Source organism: Leptodactylus fuscus, chromosome 1 (genome assembly GCF_031893055.1).
Source record: "Leptodactylus fuscus isolate aLepFus1 chromosome 1, aLepFus1.hap2, whole genome shotgun sequence".
In the NCBI taxonomy this organism is placed as follows: domain Eukaryota; kingdom Metazoa; phylum Chordata; class Amphibia; order Anura; family Leptodactylidae; genus Leptodactylus; species Leptodactylus fuscus.
Genome location: NC_134265.1, coordinates 14625565 through 14651717, shown reverse-complemented (window position 1 = coordinate 14651717; position 26153 = coordinate 14625565). Strand labels below are relative to the sequence as shown.

Below are 26153 nucleotides of genomic sequence, written 5' to 3'. Positions count from 1 at the left end.
CTCTCATATTCTGGGGTACAGACCAGGGATTAGCCCCCTGCAGTATTAGTAATGTCTCTCTTGATGTCACTGCTTTATGTAACAGATTTAGTAAAATGTGACATCTCTTTGGATCCTTTAATAACAACGTCTCCTCTTATTTGCACAGTTGGATATTTCTCTCTAGCCCCCACCATTGTGGAGCAATCAGTTAAGTTAGTTTTGGTAGCTGATAGTTATACTAAAAATCTATACTGTTAACTGATTCGAGCTCTAAGCCACACCCACTTGCCTGCTCCAGCCTGGCTCTGCCCACCTGACAGTACAGATGAAAATCGGAAAAAAAGCTACAGCCAAAATGCAAAAATAATAAGAAATAACCTCATAACATATGTGTAAAAATATATAAATTTATTAATCAAAATTACAAAAGTAATAAAACCACCATATTACAGCAGATGGAAATATGCCACCAGACTGTGGGGTGTCCCCCAACAAGACAATAAAGGCAACATTAAAAGACACCAGGGGAACACACAAAATAAATAATGAATGTAACATATGTGAACCACAAAGCAAAATGCCCATAATAATGACTCAATAATCATAAATGATGAAGTACAATACTAATGCGATATTGCAGGTTCACTAACAAGGTGTAGAGGATACATGAGAATGAGTACGGGTGAGAATGACAATGCACAACCACTCAATCATGATAATAAATGACAATACAAATTACCGTATATTATATATATACTATATATATATAAGGTTTATTATTACCTCCATATGTCTCACATATTAGTAACCCTTATATGGGCACACAGGGAAGAGGGACATGATGGGGTTAACTGTTATTAATGTGAGGCACATGGAGTTACTGAAACTAAATTAATAACCCCAAATGCCTGACATTACAAGGAATAGTAACTAAAGGAAGGGACCTGTGTGTTTTACTTTCACTTTGCTGTAGCTTCCTCTCCTCCATACGACAGACATCTTCTATAAGACACAATGAATCCTGGCCATTGACTTAACTGCAGATGTTACTTTCTAGTTTCTACAGGACCTTTGATGACATCACAGTCACGTGGTCTTACATCATAAGCCAATCACAGAGCAGTAGCACTCCCCTTTTGTTTAATTTATGCAGGTCCTTCAAGTCTCTGTGCTCCGTAGACCCTGACTCTAGTATAAGCCGAGGGGACTTTTTCAGCATAAAATCTGTGCTGAAAAAGTCGGCTTATACTCGAGTATATATGGTACTTAGCGTCATGGTCACAGATGTGTTACCCCTAGGTGCAAGAGAGTCCACCTCTACATGTTTCGTCCTACTACAGGGCTTCCTCAGGAGGTATAACGTCTTGTCTGTAAAATCCCTTCTTAGATAATGACTAGATCAGGGGTCCTCAAACTGCGGCCCGAGGGCCATTTATAATGAAGCTCCTGGGGAGCTCGGGCCAGGCCGTGGAGCGCACTTCACTTTACCTATTGGAGGGCACCGCTCCCAATGTCTGTGCGACCTGCTCTGCCTCCGGCCCACTGTTTAAAAAGTTTGAGGACCCCTGGACTAGATGTTACAAATTAACCAATGAAACACACCAGCGTATGAAAATCCTACTGCGCATGCGCAACAGTGACGTCGCTGAAGAAGCCGGTCATGTGATCACCCCTTAATAGCGGTATCACATGACCTGGCCAGTAAACAAGCTTTATTACTGTGCAGACTGCACACATAGCATAGGAGAGATGGTAGGCACTCCCCCTGCACACAGAAATCATAGTCACATGATATGAAAGCCAGTCACATGATGCAAATAACAAACGACCCGGCTAAATCACGCAGCCTACCATTAACCTGGTAATATACCCAGCATGTGAGACCTCTGAACACATGATCATGGTCACATGATCATGTTGAACCCATCACATGATCGCCCACTAAAAATATAAAAGATCTACTTAGTAAAAGATGCTATGGGCAAATAGGACATATCAAAGATGTGTGTGTATATATATATATATAGAGAGAGAGAGAGAGAGAGAGAGAGAGGTTACTACTAGTCCAAACGAAAGGAGCCGGTAGTATAACGGCTGCATCTAATCCAGAGATAAAAAGTATTGCAGAAAAACCAACACCTCAAATTGGACAAAAAATTGCACCAAATAGGGCAACATGTGGACACTCCACTGAAAACATATAAAAGTGCACGTGGCAAAAAATAAAAAAGACCAAGTGAACAATAGGAGACTGTATAAAAATCATTGAAGATTACCTAAAAAATAAAGAGGCAAAACTAGAGCGCAAACACAATGAAAGAAAATGAAAACACAAATGAAAATACACACAAGATAAAACAACAGAAACTGCTGCAATAAGTAAAAATGACACTGAAATTGACAGCTTCATTTAACCACTTCAGTGCCGGGCCAATTTGTGCTCCAGGACCAGCCACATTTTAGGTTTATTTTGTATGTGCGGTTTTGAGGGCTGTAACATTTTTCTCGTATGTCTCAGTCAACTAATTTTTGCGTCTTTTTTCGGGGACACATCGGGCTTTATTTTTATGTTGTTTTTATTTTCAAATGTGTTTTAATTTTTTTTATATCCGGGAAAATATAAACAAAATAGGAGGGAAATTGTGTCTGGTTTTCAATTTATTTATTTATTTTTATTTAATAACACAAAGTGTCAATGAAAAACTTTATAAAATAGTTTTTCCTCTCCATTACGGTAATTTTTATTTTGTAGGTGTCGTCAGGGGTGGGGCTATACCCTTTGATAACTGCATTTTATTAGCGTATTATTATTATTTTTATTATTATTTTATTTACATTTTTTAAAACTTTTTTATTATATTTTTATTTTATTTTCAGATTTTGCCCCCATAAGGTGATAAGAAACCTTTGGGGACATCTGATCACTTTTTTGTTTGTACTGGAGGCTGATTTCTCCTATAACTGGGGCTGTTACATTTAGCCTCAGTTGCAGGAGGAATACAGCCTCCTGCACGCTGTATACACAGTATACAGAGCTGATCTGGATCTGGATATTATCTCCCATATCTCTGCTTTATATCGGCATCATCTTTTGATTGTCTTTTAATTTATTTTTGATGCTACAAGACTTACAAGTGTAACAGCGATTTTCCAGATTTACAAGAAAATTCCCCCAAAAAATTTTTTAGGGACGACTTCAGTTCTGAAAGGAATGATTAAGGCCTATATAATAGAAACCCCCATAAATCACCTCATTTTCAAAACTGCACCCCTCAAATGATTCAAAACAGCATTTGGGATGTTTGTTAACCTTCTACGCATTTCATAAGATTAAAAAAAATATGGAGATGAAATTTAGACATTTCATTTTTTTTTCACTAATACATTCATTTAGACCTAAAATTAACACATTCACAAAGGGTTAAAGGAGAAAATGCATCTGACAGTTTATCATGCAATTTCTTCCAAGCACAGAAATCCCCCACATGTGAAGGTATAAACTGATTTTTGAGCAGACAGCAGCGCATGGAAGGGAAGGAGCGACACTGGGGTTTTGAACAGCAGATTTTGCTGGAATAGTTTTCAGATGCCATTTCTCATTTGCAGAGCCCTTAGAGGTCCAAAACAATGGAAACCCCCCCCCAAAAAAAATGTGACCCCATTTTAGAATCTACACCCCTCACAGAATTCATTAAGGGGGATAGTGAGCATTTTGACCCTACAGCTGTTTCACAGATTTTACTAACAATTGGGATGTGTAAATGAAAAATTACTAAAATGTCCCTTTTATCCCCAAAGTTTTCATAAGGGGTTAAGGGAGAAAAAGCCACCCACAGTTTGTTACACAATTTCTCTTAAATATGGCAGTACCCCATATGTGGTCATAATCTGCTGTATGGGGACATGGCGGGGCTCAGAATGGAAAGAGCGATATTTGGCTTTTGGAGGGTGTATTTTGATAGAATAGTTTTCAGGTCCCATGTTGCATTTGCAGAGCCCCTAGAGAACCAATACAGTGGAAACCCCCTAAAAGTGACCCCATTTTGGAAACTACACCCCTCATAGAATTTACCTAAGGGTATTTTGACCTCACAGCTGTTTCACAGATTTTATTAACAATGGGACGTAAAAATGAAAAATGACTTTTTTTCCAATAAATCATCCATTTAGCACCATATTTTTAATTTTTGCAAGTTGTTAAAGAATTAAAAACACCACAGTTTGTTACACAATTTCTCCTGAACATGGCAACACCCTACATGTGACCATAATCTGCTGTATGGGTACGTGGTGGGGATCAGAATGGAATGAGCGCTATTTGGCTTTTAGAGGGCAGATTTTGCTGGAATAGTTTTCAGGTGCCATGTCGCATTTGCTGAGCTCCTAAGGTATCAATACAATGGAAACCCCTCAAAAGTGACCCCATTTTAGAAATTTTTAGGAATGTATCAAGGGGTATTATCATTTTGAGACTAAAAATGCTTCCCAAAAATTCATGTTCAAAATGAAAATTGAAATTATATGCCATTTCGGTGCCCAGTACGTTGCACCCACTTTGTGTTGTCAGAGACCTGAACTCCTAAAACTATTAAGTGGGCCATCCCGAGGGGCAAAAAATTATATATGTGGGTGTAAACTGCTGCTTCGGCACACAGCAGGGCTCAGAAGGGAAGGTGCACTGCGCTTTTTAGCTTTTGGTGTATGGATTTAGAGGGACCCTCTGGAGGCCATGTTGTTTTTGCAGAGCCTTGGAGGTGACAATAAACTGGAATTCCCCAAGAAGTGACCCCAATTTGTAAAGGCAATTTTAGGGTCTCTGCAAAAGTGTCACGGCATCCAAAAACCAAACCGTCCAAGTCTGTGTTCCAAAAACCAAATAATCCTTCATCCCTTCTGTGTCCGGCTGTGCCCTAATATAAGTTTATACCCACATATGACATTACGTATGTTATCCTGGGTACAACAGTGTCATACATGTGCCCTAATATCAGTTTATACCACATACAACATTACGCACAGCAGGGCACAGAAGGGAAGGGGCACGATGCGGCTCTTGGAGTACAGATTCAGATGTTTGGTATCTGAATGCCATGTCATGTTTGTAGAGCCTGTAAGGTACCAGAAAAGTGGATTCCCCAAAGCAGTGACCCCATTTTGAAAACTATCGCAAAAAACTCAAAGAATTTATCAGGGGGTGTAGTGAGTATTAGTATCCCGGATGTGACTGCACAGCGGATGGTGAAGAGGGAATGTGTAAGCTGTGCGGAGAACATTGCAAACGCCAAATTCCCTACTATGTCCCAGTAGCTCCTATGATTGGTGGAGTCACTTTGGGGATCACTTCTGGTATATTTTTCCTCGAAAGCTGTAAATCTGGGGTGTCCCCTGATATTCGCTCACACAGCTTATATATTCCCTTCCTGCCAGTTGTGTTCTAATAATTTGGTGTTCTGGGGGTTTTGTTTTCACATTACTAGATGCTATATTTTCTTTATTTTTCTGGTGATGTGGCCATATAAGGGCTTGTTGTTTGCGGGATGAGATGTGTTTTGTAATGACACCATTTTTGGTGCCTACAACTTATTGAATACATTTTATTAACTCTTTTTTTTTCTGGAAAAAAATCAATTCTGGTATTGCGTTTCACTTTTAAATTTTTCACCATGCAGTGTACAGTATAAGTAACAGGTGACCTTTATTCTGCGGGTCGGTACGGTTACGGCGATACCTCATTTATGTTATTTTTTTATGCAATACTAATTCTACAGAACAAAAACACATCTGGGGACATAAATCAGTGATTTTTGCATCACCATCTTCTGAGAGGCGTAACATTTTTATTTTTCAGTTGACAGTGTTGTTTGAGAGCTTATTTTTTGCGGGACAATGTGCGCTTTTTCCTGGTACTGTTGTGGGGTACATATGACTTTTTGATCATTTTTTATAGCATATTATGTAAGGTGAGATGGCGAAAAATCATTACTTCCGGTGGATTTTTTCCGTTTTTTTCTCGACGTTCACCGTGTACATTAAATACTGTTTTAGTTTTATTCTACAGATTGTTAAAGATGAGGTTATACCAAATATGCATTGTTTTTATTAATTTTTAGTATTTTTTTTATATAATTCATTTTCTATATAAAAAAAGGGAATTTTGGGCTTTATAACATTATTAGTTTTTTTCATACACTTTATTTTTGCTTTTTTTTTTTTTACTTTTTCATGTGTTCGGTTAGGATACTTGAATCAGTTGATGCTTTGATGAAAGCATCAACTGATTTTCTATATTGTAGATTAGAAGACACGAGCCTGCTCATGTCCTGCAGTCTACAGAGGAAGTGAGCTGATAAAGACGCATCAGCTAACTTTCTTACTCGCCAGATGGATCAACCAGGTACTGGGGGCACCGGGCAGCTTGGGGTCACTGACCAGATCCCAGGCTGCATTTTACTGATACCAGCACCCCCCGATCTCAATGCGGGGGTGCCGGGGATGATACATTCGTCGAAACCACTATGATGCTGCCGTCATGTTTGATGGCGGCATCAAAGGGGTTAAAACGGGGTTAGCTGTTAGTTACAACTATCACCCATTCCTGATCCCCGTCAAGGGGGTCTCTGAAGGCTGGCCGTAAATTTACAATTGTCCGGTCTTCAGAGACCAGGACCACTGGCCGTAATTTTATGGCCGGCAGTCTTTAACCAGTTAAAGTGATGGGGAACAGGCTGATTTTACTTATCTGCTCCAAAATTCTGATCTTTAAAAACCTTGTGTCATGCTGATATAAATCAAGTGGCCTGATAAATAACTGTGGTGGTAATGCACGTAGTGTGAGAACATATTTTAAATCGTTTATCCCCAGATGAATCAACAAACTCAGATCTTCTCATCATGTAGGTGCACACTGTACAATCCCTACAAGGAAAAAACCCACCAATGGGACCCCTAGTTCCAAAGACATTACTAGGGACTGTCACAAAGTGGCTTGCAGTAACTATATCCTGTAAAGTTTTCGATCGCCTTCAAGTGATACTAGGATAAGTGGACAAGAAAGGAGCAATATCACCATCGGTCAACAAGATGGGCCAATGTTTATGCAATACCTTGCGTATATCACGCCATTGTGCATTATAAGATGTAATGAATCTAAGATGCTCAAGATCATTGGATCTCTTCTTTTTCTGACTCGCCAATAAAGAGTTACGAGGTGTCTGTTTTGCCCGCAGGTATCCTCTCTTGATGACTTTTTTACTCTAAGCTCTATTGCGAAACCGAGCAGTGAGATCCAAAGCTTGTTGTTCAAAATCATATTCATTAAAACAGATTCTTTTAATGCGTAAAAATTGGCCGATGGGTATCGCCTCTTTGACCTTGTAATAATGTGAAGATGTAGCATGGAGAAGTGCGTTAGTAGATGTAATTTTCCTGTAAACATCAGTCTGGATGTTATCCATGACATCAGCTGAAATGACAAGGTCCAAAAAATTCAATGCGTGATTTACTATATTGCCATGTCAATTTAGTGTTAAGATCATTAACATTCAGTACCCTAAGAAACAGCTCGAGCTGCGACGCCAAACCCTGCCAGATAAAAAAGATGTCATCGATATATCTAGACCAATGGAGCACGGCCTCGAAACCAGTAACAAAAGGAACGACCTCCCGTTCCCACAACCCCAGGAACAAATTGGCATATGAGGACACACAAGTTGCCCTCATCACCGTTCCCTGGAGCTGTAGGAAGGGGCGGTCCTTAAACAAAAAATAATTGTGGGTCAAAGCAAAATTTAACAACTCCAAAATAAATTAAATCAAGAAATAATCAAAGTTCATTATAAATAAAAAAAGATCTCAACGCTCTTACCCCATGGTCATGACAAATTGAATTATAGAGAGACTCGACGTTGCAGCTCACGAGCCAAGTGTCCTTCTCGGGGTGCAGTCCATCCAGCTGATGTAACATGTCAGAAGTATCTTTGAGGAAACTAGGCAAAGTTTCAACACATTTCTGTAAAAAATGATCAATAAATTTACAAATGCCTCCACACAGACTTCCAATGCCAGACACAATTGGCCTACCTGGTGGTGTGGTATTACTTTTGTGGATTTTAGGCAATAAGTACAGTGTTGCATTCTTAGGGTAATCAACCGTCAAGCCTTGTTTCATCTCTTCATCAATAATGCCCAAAGCACAGGCTTCACTAAGAATCAAATCGGACGCAGATGTACGGGTATATCAACATCATAACCTGGACTATGCTGGCTCGGATTTTGCTCATCTAAGAGCTGTTGTAAATCACTTACTGCACGCATCTCAGCTGAAGTATTGAGTGTACCCAACATATCTGACTGGTCATTCAAATTGTCACTACCATGGGAGAAAAACTTTTTCCAGAGCAGCTTTCATACAAATAACTCAATGTCTTTTACCGTAGTAAAACGGTCAAATATACCAGTGGGTGCAAAAGAAAGACCCCTCTGCAATACCCTAATTTGCATTTCAGTAAACATATGTAAAGATGGATTAATCTCCTTCAGAGCTTCCAGCACTTGTCTCTCGGGTTGACTTTTACGACCTTGCGCATTGACGTAGGGTGTACGGCCATTGTTGCTGTTTTCCCCTAGCCACCCCCCCCCCCCCCCTCGATGTCCTAAAAAAAATTGCCTCCACATTCAGATTCTGATTGCAAAAAGATTACGGAATTGGATCTAGAGATGGAACGTGAACAGGATCTTGACCTGAATTTTCCCTGATTCCTCAGCCAACGGTTCATATTCTGGGGATACAGACCAGGGATTAGCCCCCTGCAGTATTAGTAATGTCTCTCTTGATGTCACTGCTTTATGTAACAGATTTAGTAAAATGTGACATCTCTTTGGATCATTTAATAACTGCGTCTCCTCTTATCCCGGGACAGTTAGATTTTTCTCTCTAGCCCCCACCATTGTCGAGCAATCAGTTCAGTTTGTCTTGGTTCCTGATAGTTATACTAAGAATCTATACTATTAGCTGATTGGAGCTCTAAGCCATGCCCCCTTAGCTGATTGGAGCTCTAAGCCATGCCCCTTGCCTGTTCTGACCTGACACTGCCCACCTGACGGTACAGAGACTAAGTAGCCTATCAGGCATCAAATCTAGCAGCAGCGATTACTCGGTAATGATGGGGCTACAAATAACCTTCCAGCTGTAGCAGAATCAGTAGAGCGGAGCCTAATAACAGACACTACGGCGCGGTCCATACGGCGGATAATGAAGAGAATTTCCGCCACCGTATTTGGCTGTGGGATTGCTGTGACGGGTGCCGATGCAGAGCGTTGCGGCTTTCCTCTGCGGATTAGGCTCAGATAAATGAATGAGCAGGACGCAGATTTTTTCCACTACCCGCTGCAATCTCTGGAGTTTGTGGAGGGATAAAAGGGGTTAAAGGACTCAGGTCTTTATTAATGGGATCTGCACTGAGCTCTCTATTTATTTGTTGGCTTGGGCTCTTGTTCTGTGGCTTTTCTTCCTTTAGGGGGCTGTCAGGGGTCTGTATTTATTTCATGGTCTCTCATGAGGTTTATGTTACACGAGGGGTTAATAGTTTACAGTCAGCGACTACTAAAGGGATTTCCAGGTAAATAAAACCCTCCTGAATACAGCACAACATGGGGCCTGTAATAGAAGAAATCTTTCCTTGCTTCACACAAAACGTGAGTGCCAAAAAGCAAAGAACACTTGTCACATCCCCCGAGCACCGCTGACCCCTGACCCCTTTATGTCCTTTCTACATTACTGTAATGACATTAGTTGTAGCGGTGATTCCAGTCTGTACATCATATAACCAGTGACCAACTATTCACCTCATGTCCAATGTCTACAAAGAGACCAAACATCATCTACACCCAAATATCTCATCACTATCACATTGTTATCTCCAGTTATTGTATTTTATTTCCATTGTCTCATCTTCTCTCCATTCAGGTTCCTACAATATAGAATCCTCTCAGTATCTTCTATAGAAGAGAATATTCCTGATTGTCCCATCAAGGATGGAAAGAGACAGGAACAAGATGGCGGAAAGTCTATTAAATCTCACCCTAGAGATCATCTACCAGCTTACTGGAGAGGTGAGAGATTCTGATGATGTCATCATGACATCATTCTTATCTATAGTAATAACAGATGATAGGACTGGAGAGGTGATGGACTCTGGACATGTATGTAGTGAGATTTATTAATGTGTCTCCCCATAACCAGGATTACACAGTAGTGAAGAAGCCCTCTAGTGGGCGCTGTCAAACACTTGTATTTGATGGATGGAGAGGAACCCTGAGCCCATTTCCGGGGCCTCCACCTCACCCTTTGAAACATGAGGAGATCAATGGACAGAAGATCCTAGAACTCACCAACAAGATGCTGGAGCTGCTGACTGGAGAGGTGACACTGCTGGGAATGCTGGGACATTATACAGTAACTGGAGGGGTCGGGGTGATGACTGTATCATTGTGTTGTCAGGTTCCTATAAGGTGTCAGGATGTCGCTGTCTATTTCTCCATGGAGGAGTGGGAGTATTTAGAAGGACACAAGGATCTGTACAAGGAGGTGATGATGGAGGACCACCAGCCCCTCACATCAGCAGGTAATAGACATGACTATATACACATGGACTTCCATTATTTGTATGTACAGAATGAATTCAGTCCCTGTCTGTGTTTCCTACAGGTAGATCCAGTAAGAGGACAACACCGGAGAGATGTCCCAGTCCTCTTCTTCCACAGGATGATCAGGTAGATGGAGATATTCCCTATGATGTGTAGACGGGCTGTGAAGTCCTTGTGGTCAGTCTTGTTGTATCCAGCAGTATTAGATGGTTATATACATGGGCAGTGTCATTGAGCCGCCATCTAATATGTTTCTCCGGCTTCTCACAGACCTGCAGCTACTGTCAGGACATCTTTCATCTTCCTGCGGATTAATGATCTAGAACATTCTCTGTGACTTCCCCATTTGTCCGGTGACTTTTACATTATTTGTTTCACAGATTTTCCATCAGGATAAAGATGTGAGCGACATTAATGCTATATCTATGAGAATACAGGAAGATCCCGATGTGAGTGGTGATGAGGAGTGTGAGGAGGACATTCCTACAGGGAACCGCCCAGGTGAGGAGTCACCACTATATAAAGCACAGAAGGGTCACTGATTCTAGTCAGACATTGTTTAGACTATTTGTTGTTCCCCGATTCAGATAAAATACTAATAATACATGAATATAAATGTGATACCGCTATAGGGGGAATAAATGTAGTATAGAATATAATGGAAGGACTTGACATCGATGTGAACGAGGCGAATTTCCTCATCCCCGGCTGTCAGTCCTCGTGAAGGGAAAGAATTTACCAGAATTATATAGCAGATTATTTCAGCTACTGGTAATAATAATCCTCCTGCTCGATCTTCAGGCAGATTCCACCTCAGAGCTCTATGGAAATAAATGGGAGGTGGAAAATCCCGCCTGGCCAGTAAGGGCTAGTTCACACGTGAACTGCCCGCGCGGGTTTTGACACAGAGAGAGACGCGGCGAGCCGCGTCTCTCTCTTGTCAAAACCCGCCCGCCGCGACCATCGCTGTCGCGGCTTAACCCTCTGCTGTCGGCTCAAATGAATGAGCCGACATAGGAGGGAGCTGCGGGGGGCGGAAGCCGCGCGACTGAGACAGCGCGGCTTCCGCCTGAAGAATGGACATGTCCTTTCTTTTCTCCGCTAGCAGCAGCTCGCCGCTAGCGGAGAACAGAAGCCCGGCGGTCTCCATAGACCACCATTATAAGGGGAGGTTTTGGACGCGAATTCCGCTGTCAAAAACCTCCCCTTATACTCACGTGTGAACTAGCCCTAAGGAATCTGATGGAGATTCAGTGGCTGATTTGGAAATAATTTTCTTCTGAATTCACTGTGTAAGCCTCACCTTAGACCCCAATCACATTATCAAATCTGGACTAGAAAATCTGGTCTGTACATCAGTCAAATTTCCCAGCCCAAACTCTGTCCACACACCAGGACTCCCCGTATCTTCTTGATCTATGACGCTAGGAGTCCCGGCTTCCTTGTGACTCCTCAGACACATACTACATACTGTATGGGACAGCAGATCTGCGGGGACTTTGGGCTGGGAATCTATTGTGTGTATGGGGTGTAATACAGTAAGATTTATGGCATCCTAAAGTATTATTCCACATAAGTGGCCATATTTAAGCAGCCATGGATTGTGTTCACCTCTACAGTCACCTAGAGCAGTGGTGGCGTCTCCTGCTCCGCTTCATTACTATTCACTATCACTGACCTCCGTCTCAGCACAGTGAATACTAATGAAGTAGGCAGCGCTGCCATCAGTTGCTGCCTGTGCTACTGACGTCACTTCTTAACACAGTCTGAAGTGACTCAGGCAGTGGCAGCTCAGTGGGGGAATATACTTATAGGGTTATGTTATTTAAATAAAAGTAACATCAGTATTCTTCTTGTCAGATGACTGTTCCAGGAGCTCAGAGGGACATCTGATATCTACAGATTATAAAGCAGAAGATCATGGTATCACACAAGATCCATATGAAAAACATGACTTAGATATTCCCTCAGCCCAGAGAATTCACAAAGGAGAGAAGCCATATTCATGCCCAGAATGTGGGAAATGTTTTACCTGTATATCAAATCTTGTTAATCATAAAAAAACTCACACAGGGGAGAAGCCATATTCATGCCCAGAATGTGGGAAATGTTTTACTCAGAAACCACATCTTGTTCGACATCAAAAAACCCACACAGGAGAGAAGCCATATTCATGTCCAGAATGTGAGAGATGTTTTACTCTGAAACCACATCTTGTTGAACATCAAAAAACTCACAGAGGGAAAAGGAAATATTCATGCCCAGAATGTGGGAAATGTTTTACTCGCAAATCAAAGCTTGTTGAACATCAAAAAATTCACACAGGGGAGAAGCCGTATTCATGCCCAGAATGTGGGAAATGTTTTACTCAGAAACCAAATCTTGTTCAACATGAAAAAACCCACACTGGGGAGAAGCCATATTCATGCCCAGAATGTGGGAAATGTTTTACTCAGAAATCACATCTTGTTGGACATCAAACAATTCACACAGGAGAGAAGCCATATTCATGCCCAGAATGTGGGAAATGTTTTACTAAGAAATTATATCTTGTTGGACATCAAAAAACCCACACAGGAGAGAAGCCATATTCATGCCCAGAATGTGGGAAATGTTTTACTCAGAAACATCATCTTGTTCGACATCAAAAAAGTCACACAGGAGAGAAGCCATATTCATGTCCAGAATGTGGGAAATGTTTTACTCAAAAATCAAATCTTGTTACACATCTTAGAATTCACACAGGAGAAAAGCTATATACATGTACAGAATGTGGGAATTGTTTTACTAAAAAATCAAATCTTGTTACACATCTTAGAATTCACACAGGAGAGAAGCCATATTCATGCTTAGAATGTGGGAGATATTTTACTCAGAAATCACATCTTGTTGGACATCAAACAATTCACACAGGAGAGAAGCCATATTCATGCCCAGAATGTGAGAGATGTTTTACTCTGAAACCACATCTTGTTGAACATCAAAAAATTCACACTGGGGAGAAGCCATATTCATGCCCAGAATGTGAGAAATGTTTTAGTCAGAAATCAAGTCTTGTTAAACATCTGCGAATTCACACATAATCATTGCTCCTGTTTTGTATCTCTGGCAGTTGTAAATCTGATTGGAGGCCCATAAGATTGTAGAGATTTCGATAGTAGTCTCAGAAAGATTAAGCTACAGTGTCAGGATGGGACAGAGACTTGCCAGTGTTGTTTTTGGAACCTTTTAGTACATTTGCCTACTTCATATTTGATGTCTACACGGACTTTCACTTTGCATCTGGCTCTAGTAGGTCCTCCAGCGTTTGTGAATCCCTGTTACGTTTATGGGGGGATTCAGGTGTTTGTATGTGAGTAAGCTATCGCCTTGTTGAATGAAAACCTTTACTGACACTCTTTGATGCTTCCCATTGTATTGGGAGAGGGGTCTTCTCACATATGTGATGGTGATAAAAGTCTGTAATGGCTTGTGATATCACTGCTGTACATGCTGGGTGTTTTGAAGGTTGAGGTTAAGAGTCCATTCCCACTCACCTCTAGGCTGATCAGGGATCATGAAGGAAAGATGGAGCTTGGTCAGACCACTTGGAAGGATCTGTTAGCAGGAGGGTCCCATGCGAACAAATGGTGATTGATGAGGAAGTAGTCTAATCTACTGTGAGTGTTGTGGACTTGTGAAAACTAGGTGTAGTCTCTCACCTGGGGATGAAGGGTCCACCAGACGTTGACAAGCCTCATGTCGGTGATCTTTGATTTCAGGTCCTGTACCTGTGACAAAGGGATGGGGAACCTGCCCGACGAGGAATCCATTATTCCATCCATGGTTAAATACAGCTTTCTTGCCATGACCACCAGCCCTTCTGCAAACTTAACTAAGGTAAAAAGAAAGGACTAACAGATTTGAATTTGGTTCTGGTTGTGGAGATTGAAATTAGGGATCGTGAATAATTTCTCATGGATAGGTATTTTTATTATTAAGTATCTACCTTGTGCATCAGAGCACTGGGAAATGACCATGGCTTGGAGGTGTTTAGGTAAGCCAACACTACCTTTTATATTTAGTCAGGATTGCAGCTGTAGAGCCAGCAAGGGAAATATCTGTTTACTATCGTGGGTACATGGTCCATCTTAAAGTAGGTGTCCTGTAGCAGTAGGATGTCAACCCTTAGCTTGTGAATGTGGTAGAGTACCTGGGTCCTCTTCTATGGCACGTTGAAGCCTCTGCTGTTCAAGGAGCACAACTGAAGTCTGGCCATTCTTCCACGGGAAAACTATACCTGTAAAAGAGAAGACTAAAAACTAATAGGGGAGAAGAAAGAGAGGAGGAAGGGGAGGGAAAGGAAGAGGGTGGAGAATAAGGGGGGAGGTTAGGTAGCCAAGGCATTTAATGGTTCTTCTTTAACCCTGGGGCCTAACCTAAGGGAAGGGTAAAAGCAAAAGTGTTCTATGAACAAACCTTAAGGACAGGGATGTCCAAGTCAATATGTTTCTATTGCACCAAACTTGTTATTAAGAAAAAAATATGCTGATAATGGGCGTTTTCGATTATGTACTCGAGCTCTATGAGTTAGTTATGTTACAGTGCGGCTTCTTATCATACATGGAGTCTGATATGTTGTAATTAAATATGCAATCTCAAAGAAATCATCTGGATCGCTGTCCATCCTTTTCCTAAGTTTCTCATCTTCAGCAGCCATCCCCACACTGCTCTGACAATTATCACCTACAGTGCCTACAAGTAGTATTCAACCCCCTGCAGATTTAGCAGATTTACACATTCGGAAGTAACTTGGCATTGTGACATTTGGACTGTAGATTAGCCTGGAAGTGTGAAATGCACTGCAGCAAAAAAGAATGTTATTTCTTTGTTTAATTTTTTTTTTTAAATTGTGAAAAGTTTATTCAGAGGGTCATTTATTATTCAACCCCTCAAACCACCAGAATTCTGTTTGGTTCCCCTAAAGTATTTAGAAGTAGTTCAGGCACAAAGAACAATGAGCTTCACATGTTTGGATTAATTATCTCTTTTTCCAGCCTTTTCTGACTATTTAAGACCCTCCCCAAACTTGTGAACAGCACTCATACATGGTCAACATGGGAAAGACAAAGGAGCATTCCAAGGCCATCAGAGACAAGATCGTGGAGGGTCACAAGGCTGGCAAGGGGTACAAAACCCTTTCCAAGGAGTTGGGCCTACCTGTCTCCACTGTTGGGAGCATCATCCGGAAGTGGAAGGCTTATGGAACTACTGTTAGCCTTCCACGGCCTGGACAGCCTTTGAAAGTTTCCTCCCGTGCCGAGGCCAGGCTTGTCCGAAGAGTCAAGGCTAACCCAAGGACAACAAGGAAGGAGCTCCAGGAAGATCTCATGGCAGTGGGGACATTGGTTTCAGTCAATACCATAAGTAACGTACTCCACCGCAGTGGTCTCCGTTCCAGACGAGCCCGTAAGGTACCTTTACTTTCAAAGCGTCATGTCAAGGCTCGTCTACAGTTTGCTCATGATCACTTGGAGGACTCTGAGACAGACTGGTTCAAGGTTCTCTGGTCTGATGAGACCAAGATCGAGATCTTTGGTGCCAACCACACACGTGACGTTTGGAGACTGGATGGCACTGCATACGACCCCAAGAATACCATCCCTACAGTCAAGCATGGTGGTGGCAGCATCATGCTGTGGGGCTGCTTCGCATCCAAGGGGCCTGTCCATCTGGTCCGCATCCATGGGAAGATGGATAGCATGGCCTACCTGGAGATTTTGGCCAAGAACCTCCACTCCTCCATCAAGGATCTTAAGATGGGTCATCATTTCATCTTCCAACAAGACAACGACTCAAAGCACACAGCCAAGAAAACCAAGGCCTGGTTCAAGAGGGAAAAAATCAAGGTGTTGCAGTGGCCTAGTCAGTCTCCTGACCTTAACCCAATTGAAAACTTGTGGAAGGAGCTCAAGATTAAAGTCCATATGAGACACCCAAAGAATCTAGATAACTTGAAGAAGATCTGCATGGAGAAGTGGGCCAAGTTAACTCCAGAGACCAGAGGCAGGTGCTTTTAAAGTAATGGCTGATCGGTGTACGTATAGCAGTGTTTAATATCCCCTCCAATAGAATGAAATATCCTGTACCCGGCACTTTCTAACAATAGAGGACAGAGCCTGGATCTTATCTATGTCTGATTTTGCATCTTATCTCCATTCACCATCAGGGCGCCAGGAACTGCGGTTTTAACTGCAAGCTAGGAAATTTAGGCTTGCAGACTGTTTATCTCACTCTCCTGATGATTTAAAGAAATGCGTCGAGAGCTTATACACTGTTGAGCGTCCGGTGATAAATTGCCCAGCTGGGCTCAGGGAGTACCTCCTCTATATGTGTTAATATCATTTTGTTTTTCTCCCCCCTTTTGGGATTCTCAGGGCTAGCACAGAAGGTGACTATTTTACACGCATAGCGATGGTTTCACTAGTGGTTCCCTCCGGTTCAAAACTCTGACGGGGATTCTTTCACCTCTGTTTCACACACCTTTGGGGATATTATATGAGTCAATATACTGGGGTAACAAATACTCAATCTATTTTTCCCTAAGGTGTATATAACCAGTATCTTTACTTGACTCTTTGCTGCTGATAGGAATTGCTCAGTCAGCTATCGCCTGTGTTGTTACCAAAAGGGCTATTTTTATTTCTTTGACAATTTTAAAACTATCTAATAAAAGTTTATTTTTAGTCAGTTGCTAATTTGCTCATTATCTCCATTCACTCATCAGTCAGACCCAACAGACACATCGCAACCCCCAGTAATAATGACCATGGAGATCCTGAGTCCCCATTATTGTTAGCTGTTATCAGTAGTAAGACACAAAGAAATGTCATATAGAGAGAGAGAGAGAGATTTATGTGTACAAAACCCAGACATCGATATTTTTCAATCATATATTTTAATTAACAAGCATATCCTATGTTGGTGAAATATTCTAGACTGTTCTGAAAACTTCTAACGTCTACATCATTCTAGCCATGTCTAGATGTCGGTAGAATATTCTAAACATCTGCCTGCTTACTATATAAGAATGTCTGCTGGACAGTAGTACTTATTGTAATTGCAGTTATAGTGCGATAGTGGATAGTGATATAGTGTGAGAACAAGTGCAGCAACTGAATAGGACTAAGAAATACAGTGTGTAGTTACATGCAGAGATGGCATCAAGAGGCTGTAAGCATTCTGCTGATCCGTTTTGCTACATATGTGGCGGATTCATCAAGACGCAATAAAAGAAATATTAAATGAGAACATTGGTCAGGATGTGAAGCCTATAAGGTATACTTCGGAGTACAGGTTGGGGACCAGGACAAACCCTGGGCACCTCACTACAGTTGTGAAAACTGCAAAAGAACACTTGAGGGATGGTTCCGAGGGGAAAGAAGTGCCAGGAAGTTTACTATTCCAAGAATTTGGCGAGAGCCTACCGACCACTCAACCAACTGCTACTTTTGCAAGGTCGATCCTTCTAAATGTCAAAGTGGCAAGAATGCTACTCTAGTGGCGTATCCTGATATCCCATCATCAATAGCTCCAGTACCACACTGTACTGATTCAGTCTATAGTATCAGTAGGGGACTACCCCAAACAAAAAGATCTCAATGACTTGATACGGGATATGGGCCTCATAAAGTCAAATGCTGAGCTACTGACATCTAGACTGAAGCAGTGGAACCTTCTGGACGAAAGTGTTCAAGTTGCGGACAAGTAGAATCGAACATTTGCTAGTTTCTTTTTTTTTTTTTTTTATGTAGATTGTGAACCCCATGTATCACAATGTACTTTTTTTCTTTTCCTATCAGTAGGTCTAGAATGGGATGAAATCCATGCAAACATGGGGATAACATACAAACTCCTTACAGGTGTTGTTCCTGGCAAAACAAAGAGTTCATCAAATCAAGATCCTGACTCCAACATATGTCTAGACATGTCTGGTCACTGTCTGTGCAAAGATTCTGCAAGTTATTTCAAATCTAAACAGCTATAAACTACTCCAGTACGATCTGATATAGCTAAAATGTCTAGTTGTAACATAAGGTATTGTGACTGTTCCATTGAGTACACGCTTAAGCCTCAAAGACACACAATGACATCTGTTGTGCAAAATGTGCTGTTGATCTAAGGCTGGTCTTACACGACCGTAATACTTTTACGGTCCGCAAATTGCTGATCAGCAACACTAGTTGCTGATCATCAACTTACACTCCGCATTTGTCCGTGACCTGCTGCACTTGCCCATAGAGTTCTATGGGTGAGTCCGTGCAGTGCCGTGAATTACGGCCATTACGGACATGTTCTAAAAAGTGCAGACCTCGGTTGTGGCCCGGCACACCACGCATAAAATATCCGGTGGTGTAAGAGGCCGCATTGAGTATAATGTGTCTGCAAATGGTCCGCAATTGAGGGTTTTCAACATTTGCGGACTTAAACTACGGTCATGTAAGACCAGCCTTAGAGGTTGGCTGAGAGGTTCTTGCAAGTCAATGCCGTTTTCTGGCCCAATGATATGGCAGGAACCGAAAAATGTGACCGACTATTACTTCTGTCTAACCAAATTCTCTGTTTTCTCTGCTAAGAATTAAAAAATGCCTTGAATATCCCAATCTGCCTTCAGCTATGAGACCAGTGCCACATGATAACACTCATCCAGTACCAAAGCCACTAGAGACATGAAGCCTAGAGGAGGCAGTCAATGAAGATGTTGATGTCCATACGTCAGAGGTGGGGAACGACTGATTCAGACTTTGAGCCATGTATATCATAACACAGCCAGAACTTAAAGACTTGGTCCGGGACGTACGTTTGTCAAAAATGAATGCAGAGTTACTGGCTTCAAGACTTCAAGGATGGCATTTGCTGTCACCTGGTACAAAAGTTTCTGTCTTTCAAAGCCGCCAAGATGACTTAACCAGATGTAAAAGCTGGACTATGTTCTGAGATCATGATGTAGAAGTTGTTATTCCTCTCACAGTTATCTACTCCATTCTGTCTGTGGATTGCTGCATGCAGTTATCATTCACCACATACTGCTGCTCAAACCAACGCTCCAGCATGTGCAACACTGACACTCAATGTGGGCATCACCTTACAACTATAAAATGAGAGAGTCTAAGCAATCCATTGGGAGATGTAAGCCTTGGAAGCAGCCAGGGAGGACAAACAAGGTATCTGAACGACCGAAATGGTCAGTGAGAAACAAGTAGACCCAGATCGTCCGGACAACATCCAGGCAATGAAGAAAACGCTCACATGTATGCCTGGGCTCCCACAGTTCCATGGGGGGACAGTAGGGGGGACCACAGTGCAGCACTCACTGGAAGAAGCTCTTCACCTAAGGTCGAAAAGTCTTCTGAAAAAGAATGGAAAGAGCAGAAACCTGTCCTTTAAGAGAAGAAAGGCCAAGACCTTGATCCAGACTGGACATGAAAAACCCAGGATCTTGGGAAGAGAAAAGGAGAGCGGATGATAATTCTTACTCTCACACCCTCGGACTTAAGTCTTCCATGTGGGATGGTAAATCTTGGCTGACTAAGGTAAGGTGGGGTGGAACAGCAGCCCTTGAGACAGAAGGTCCACCTGCATAGCAAGAGGCCAAAGAGCGTCTGGCAGAAGAAACCTGAAATTGGTGTACTAGGCCCGCTGCGACCAATCTGGAGCCACCAGGATGGTTGTAATCCCACTGGTCTTGAGCTTCTTGAGAACCCGAGGCAGAAGAGGAGGGAACAGATACAGAAGAGCCTCAGTAGCGATGACTAAAGGATTCATGGACCTAGCCAAGTAGAGAGACCTTGTGGTACAGGCAGGAGGTGAAGAGATCGACAAGTATGTCCCACTGGAAGCAAAGCTGGAGAAAGATCTTCTGATAATGCGCCCACTCGCTCGGGTTGAATTTTTTTTTTTGGTTTCAGTGGTATCCAATTGTCCTCGCCTGGAATGAGGGCAGCCGAAATAGCCAGAACAATATGCTCTACCAACAGAACAGAGCTTCTAGAAAGGCTGTATGGCTCCTGGTGTTCCCCTGGTGGTTCAAGTAGGTGACCATGGTGTAGTTACCTGTCTAGACTCTGAAACAGACATCCTTGGAGAAGAGAACTCCAATGAGACAGGGCTAGGAAGATGGCCCTCAGTTCCATCAGGTTGATGTGGAGGGAGGACTCTGCCTTGGATCACAAACTCTGAACGATCAAGGCTCTGATGACCACTCACTAGTCGGAAAGAAGATTCCCGGGAAGTAAAGCCACCAATGAAGCTCTTGCTCAACCCAAGGAGGCAGAAGAATCAGGCGGTTGAGGCTGGACAGAAACTTGTCCTAGTAGGCCAAATGCAAAGGACGCAAGTGTAATTGAGCAAAAGGAATGGCTTCGAAGATCGACTGTGTCCAGACTTGCACACAGAACTGAAGAGGGCAAGGAGAGTTCTTCGGTTGGCGGGAAACACTGGAAACGCTGATGGCACAGTGCGATGGGAATGTGGATGTAAGTGTCGCAGATGACGATGGATGACTGTAATTCGTCATTCTCCAGGAAAGACACTACTTACTGCAGGGACTCAATGCAGAACCTTTGAACACAGATGAACCTGTTGTGCCCCTTTAGATCCAGGATAGGGCGAACAGAGCGGTTCTTCTTGGGAACGGTGAACAGGTTGAAATAGCAACCCTGGAAATGCTATGAAGCGGGAAAGGGTACACTATAGATGTGCTCGGCTGATGCTCCCAGTTGGAGTCAGAGGCATCCGCAGGGGAAACAGACCAATCAGTGGAAGACACGTTCCATATGTAGGAGTGCAGGTTTGAGCTGGGGTCCCCGAGAGGGGCCTAGAAGCCGCCTACTGAGTAGCAAACTGAGAAGCCAGCTTTTCTAAAGTTTCCACTACAGACTAGTTAAGTCTGGGAAGGTCACCTATGGCCTGGGTGAGGGAGGCTGCTCAATCCCGGGGGATGAACGAGTCATGGGTTGGGAGGATCCTGAACTGGCTGAGGTGGATGGCAGAGAAAGCAGATGGGCTTAGGCTGCTTGGATGGAAACTTTTTGTTACAGTGGCCGCACATATAAAATGTGGTGGCACCGGGGGTGGGGGAGGACGAGAAAGGGGTTAGTTGACTCTTTACAGGTGGGACCAGGGAAAATAGGGGTCACCCAGGGGGTTAGCCTACCAGACTGCTGAAAGGATGTCCTCTTGCTGACTGCTGCAGAAAGGCTGCAAAGAGAGGGATCCCCAAGTAGTAGAAGGATCTCTCATGCTGACTCATCTTCTAATATATGTCTGTCTGGTGACTTCATGTGCTGCAGGGTCACCCCCTTGGTGGACCTCGCACATAGGAGGAAATCTGGGCCCCTAATGCAGCAAGTGCGGAGTGGGGACTGGGTGACCGGGAAATGCTCTTATAGAGCGCTGCGCCCGCATGGGGGAATACAGTTAGTGTGGCATACACGATGAAGATCGACCTGCACCTGAAAGAAATTTTAAGGTGATGTTAGACAGAAAGACCTGACTCAGGATGTGTCTGCTTCCTATGGACACTAGATTAAAACTTACTAACACACTGTCTGTGAGACTATAGACCATGAGACGGAGCCGACAGCTTTTGATACTCCTAGTGTCAGTCTCCTAGTTGCCAGATCTATACCTCATGGTGCTTTGTACCCAATGAAATAAGTGACAAAAAACTTCTATGAACAAAATTGTTACAGTCAATGAATAAATAAAACCTGTGATCATTCTGTGGTATATTCAGTGGTGACTCCTCACCTGGGCAGTTCCCAGTAGGAATGTCCTCCTCACCCTCCTCATCACCACTCACATAGGGCTCTGTAGTATTAATATTCTTCACGTCTTTATCCGGAGTCAGAAGCTGTGAAAGAAATATTGTAAGTAACATCTAATACTGCTGGAGAACCCAAGACTGACCACAAGGACTTCACCGCCCGTCTACACATCATAGGGAATATCTCCATCTACCTGATCATCCTGTGGAAGAAGAGGACTGGGACATCTCTCCGGTGTTGTCCTCTTACTGGATAGACCTGTAGGAAACACAGACAGGGACTGAATTCATTCTGTACATACAAATAATGGAAGTCCATGTGTATATAGTCATGTCTATTACCTGCTGATGTGAGGGGCTGGTGGTCCTCCATCATCACCTCCTTGTACAGATCCTTGTGTCCTTCTAAATACTCCCACTCCTCCATGGAGAAATAGACAGCGACATCCTGACACCTTATAGGAACCTGACAACACAATGATACAGTCATCACCCCGACCCCTCCAGTTACTGTATAATGTCCCAGCATTCCCAGCAGTGTCACCTCTCCAGTCAGCAGCTCCAGCATCTTGTTGGTGACTTCTAGGATCTTCTGTCCATTGAACTCCTCCTGTATCAGGGGGTGAGGTGGAGGCCCCGGGTTTGGGCTCAGGGTTCCTCCATATCCTTCATACACAGGAGCCTGACAGCGCCCACTAGAGGTCTTCTTCACTACTGTGTAATCCTGGTTATGGGGAGACACATTAATAAATCTCACTACATACATGTCCAGAGTCCATCACCTCTCCAGTCCTATCATCTGTTATTACTATAGATAAGAATGATGTCATGATGACATCATCAGAATCTCTCACCTCTCCAGTAAGCTGGTAGATGATCTCTAGGGTGAGATTTAATAGACTTTCCGCCATCTTGTTCCTGTCTCTTTCCATCCTTGATGGGACAATCAGGAATATTCTCTTCTATAGAAGATACTGAGAGGATTCTATATTGTAGGAACCTGAATGGAGAGAAGATGAGACAATGGAAATAAAATACAATAACTGGAGATAACAATGTGATAGTGATGAGATACTTGGGTGTAGATGATGTTTGGTCTCTTTGTAGACATTGGACATGAAGTGAATAGTTGGTCACTGGTTATATGATGTACAGACTGGAATCACCGCTACAACTAATGTCATTACAGTAATGTAGAAAGGATATAAAGGGGTCAGGGGTCAGCAGGGGGACTGGGGGGGATGTGACATTACCTGTCCCCAGCACAGATAATCCAGATACAGGCAGAAAGTTAAATATTGTTTTAGTTTTTTCAGAACTATAAAAAAAAGTCATTACAAAACTAGAGAAGAGTGTAGTGTGATGTGAGAGCTGAGACATCGCTGAGCACGGCCCCTCCCCCCCACACACACTATAGGTGTCACACTCCCCTGGGAATCTGTTCCTTTTGGGACAGAAATAGTGCTGGAGTCCTGGTGTTCAAATCCCGCCATGGGCAAAAAACCATCTGCAAGGAGTTTGTATGTTCTCCCCGTGTTTGCATGGATTTCCATCCCATATTCCAAAAAAAGACATACTGATAGGGAAAAATGTACATTGTGAGCTCTATGTGGGGCTCACAATCTACATTAAAAAAAAAAAAAAAAAAAGAAATACTGATTTGGCAATTAAATCCACATTATGATTAAAAAGACTTAGTAACTGAGTCGTTCATGATGTTAAGGATGCTGCCCTCTATAGGGTGGTGTACAGAGTGCACTGCTCTCCTAATTACATCCTGGAGAATAGATTTGCATATTTTTTACCCACACTCCCCTCACACCCGCTGTCTCCTGTTCACCATCCCTCAGTCTCCGCCCCCTTCAGCTTCCTGTACAATTCAGCATAGCCCCGCCCACACAAGAGGCTGATCACATGGTCATGACGTCATCAGAGGTCCTGCAACCCACTAGGAAATAGAATCTACCGAGAATCCTGTGTGTGTGTGTACAGTGCTGAAGAGAGAGGCTGCGGGTAAGAGGGGAGGGGCTTACATGGGACTGTATGTGAGGAGGGGGAGGGAGTGATGTAGTTACATGGGACTGTATGTGAGGAGGGGAGAGTGATGTATTTACATGGGACTGTATGTGAGGAGGGGGAGGGAGTGATGTATTACATGGGACTGTATGTGAGGAGGGGGAGTGATGTAGTTACATGGGACTGTATGTGAGGAGGGGGAGGGAGTGATGTATTACATGGGACTGTATGTGAGGAGGGGGAGGGAGTGATGTAGTTACATGGGACTGTATGTGAGGAGGGGGAGGGAGTGATGTAGTTACATGGGACTGTATGTGAGGAGGGGGAGGGAGTGATGTAGTTACATGGGACTGTATGTGAGGAGGGAGTGATGTAGTTACATGGGACTGTATGTGAGGAGGGGGAGGGAGTGATGTAGTTACATGGGACTGTATGTGAGGAGGGGGAGGGAGTGACGTAGTTACATGGGACTGTATGTGAGGAGGGGGAGGGAGTGATGTAGTTACATGGGACTGTATGTGAGGAGGGGGAGGGAGTGATGTAGTTACATGGGACTGTATGTGAGGAGGGGGAGGGAGTGATGTAGTTACATGAGACTGTATGTGAGGAGGGGGAGGGAGTGATGTAGTTACATGGGACTGTATGTGAGGAGGGGGAGGGAGTGATGTAGTTACATGGGACTGTATGTGAGGAGGGGGAGGGAGTGATGTATTACATGGGACTGTATGTGAGGAGGGGGAGGGAGTGATGTAGTTACATGGGACTGTATGTGAGGAGGGGGAGGGAGTGATGTAGTTACATGGGACTGTATGTGAGGAGGGGGAGGGAGTGATGTAGTTACATGGGACTGTATGTGAGGAGGGGGAGGGAGTGATGTAGTTACATGGGACTGTATGTGAGGGGGGAGGGAGTGATGTAGTTACATGGGACTGTATGTGAGGAGGGGGAGGGAGTGATGTAGTTACATGGTACTGTATGTGAGAAGGGGGAGGGAGTGATGTAGTTACATGGGACTGTATGTGAGGAGGGGGAGGGAGTGATGTAGTTACATGGGACTGTATGTGAGGAGGGGGGAGGGCGTGATAGTTACATGGGACTGTATGTGAGGAGGGGGAAGGAGTGATGTATTACATGGGACTGTATGTGAGGAGGGGGGAGGGCGTGATAGTTACATGGGACTGTATGTGAGGAGGGGGAGGGAGTGATGTATTACATGGGACTGTATGTGAGGAGGGGGAGGGAGTGATGTAGTTACATGGGACTGTATGTGAGGAGGGGGAGGGAGTGATGTAGTTACATGGGACTGTATGTGAGGAGGGGGGAGGGCGTGATAGTTACATGGGACTGTATGTGAGGAGGGGGAGGGAGTGATGTAGTTACATGGGACTGTATGTGAGGAGGGGGAGGGAGTGATGTAGTTACATGGGACTGTATGTGAGGAGGGGGAGGGAGTGATGCAGTTACATGGGACTGTATGTGAGGAGGGGGAGGGAGTGATGTATTTTCATGGGACTGTATGTGAGGAGGGGGGGGGAGTGATGTAGTTACATGGGACTGTATGTGAGGAGGGGGAGGGAGTGATGTAGTTACATGGGACTGTATGTGAGGAGGGGGAGGGAATGATGTAGTTACATGGGACTGTATGTGAGGAGGGGTAGGGAGTGATGTAGTTACATGGGACTGTATGTGAGGAGGGGGAGGGAGT

General features: G+C 43.4%; 1 protein-coding gene and 1 pseudogene across 1 annotated transcript in view; both read left to right on the top strand.

The window, feature by feature from the left end:
- Positions 1-13765, top strand: part of LOC142190016 (uncharacterized) — a 33915-nt pseudogene extending 20150 nt beyond the window's left edge.
- The window catches only part of LOC142190426 (gastrula zinc finger protein XlCGF66.1-like), a 198610-nt gene that overhangs the window by 167857 nt on the left and 4600 nt on the right, over positions 1-26153 (top strand). The gene's annotated exons all lie outside the window — the stretch shown is intronic.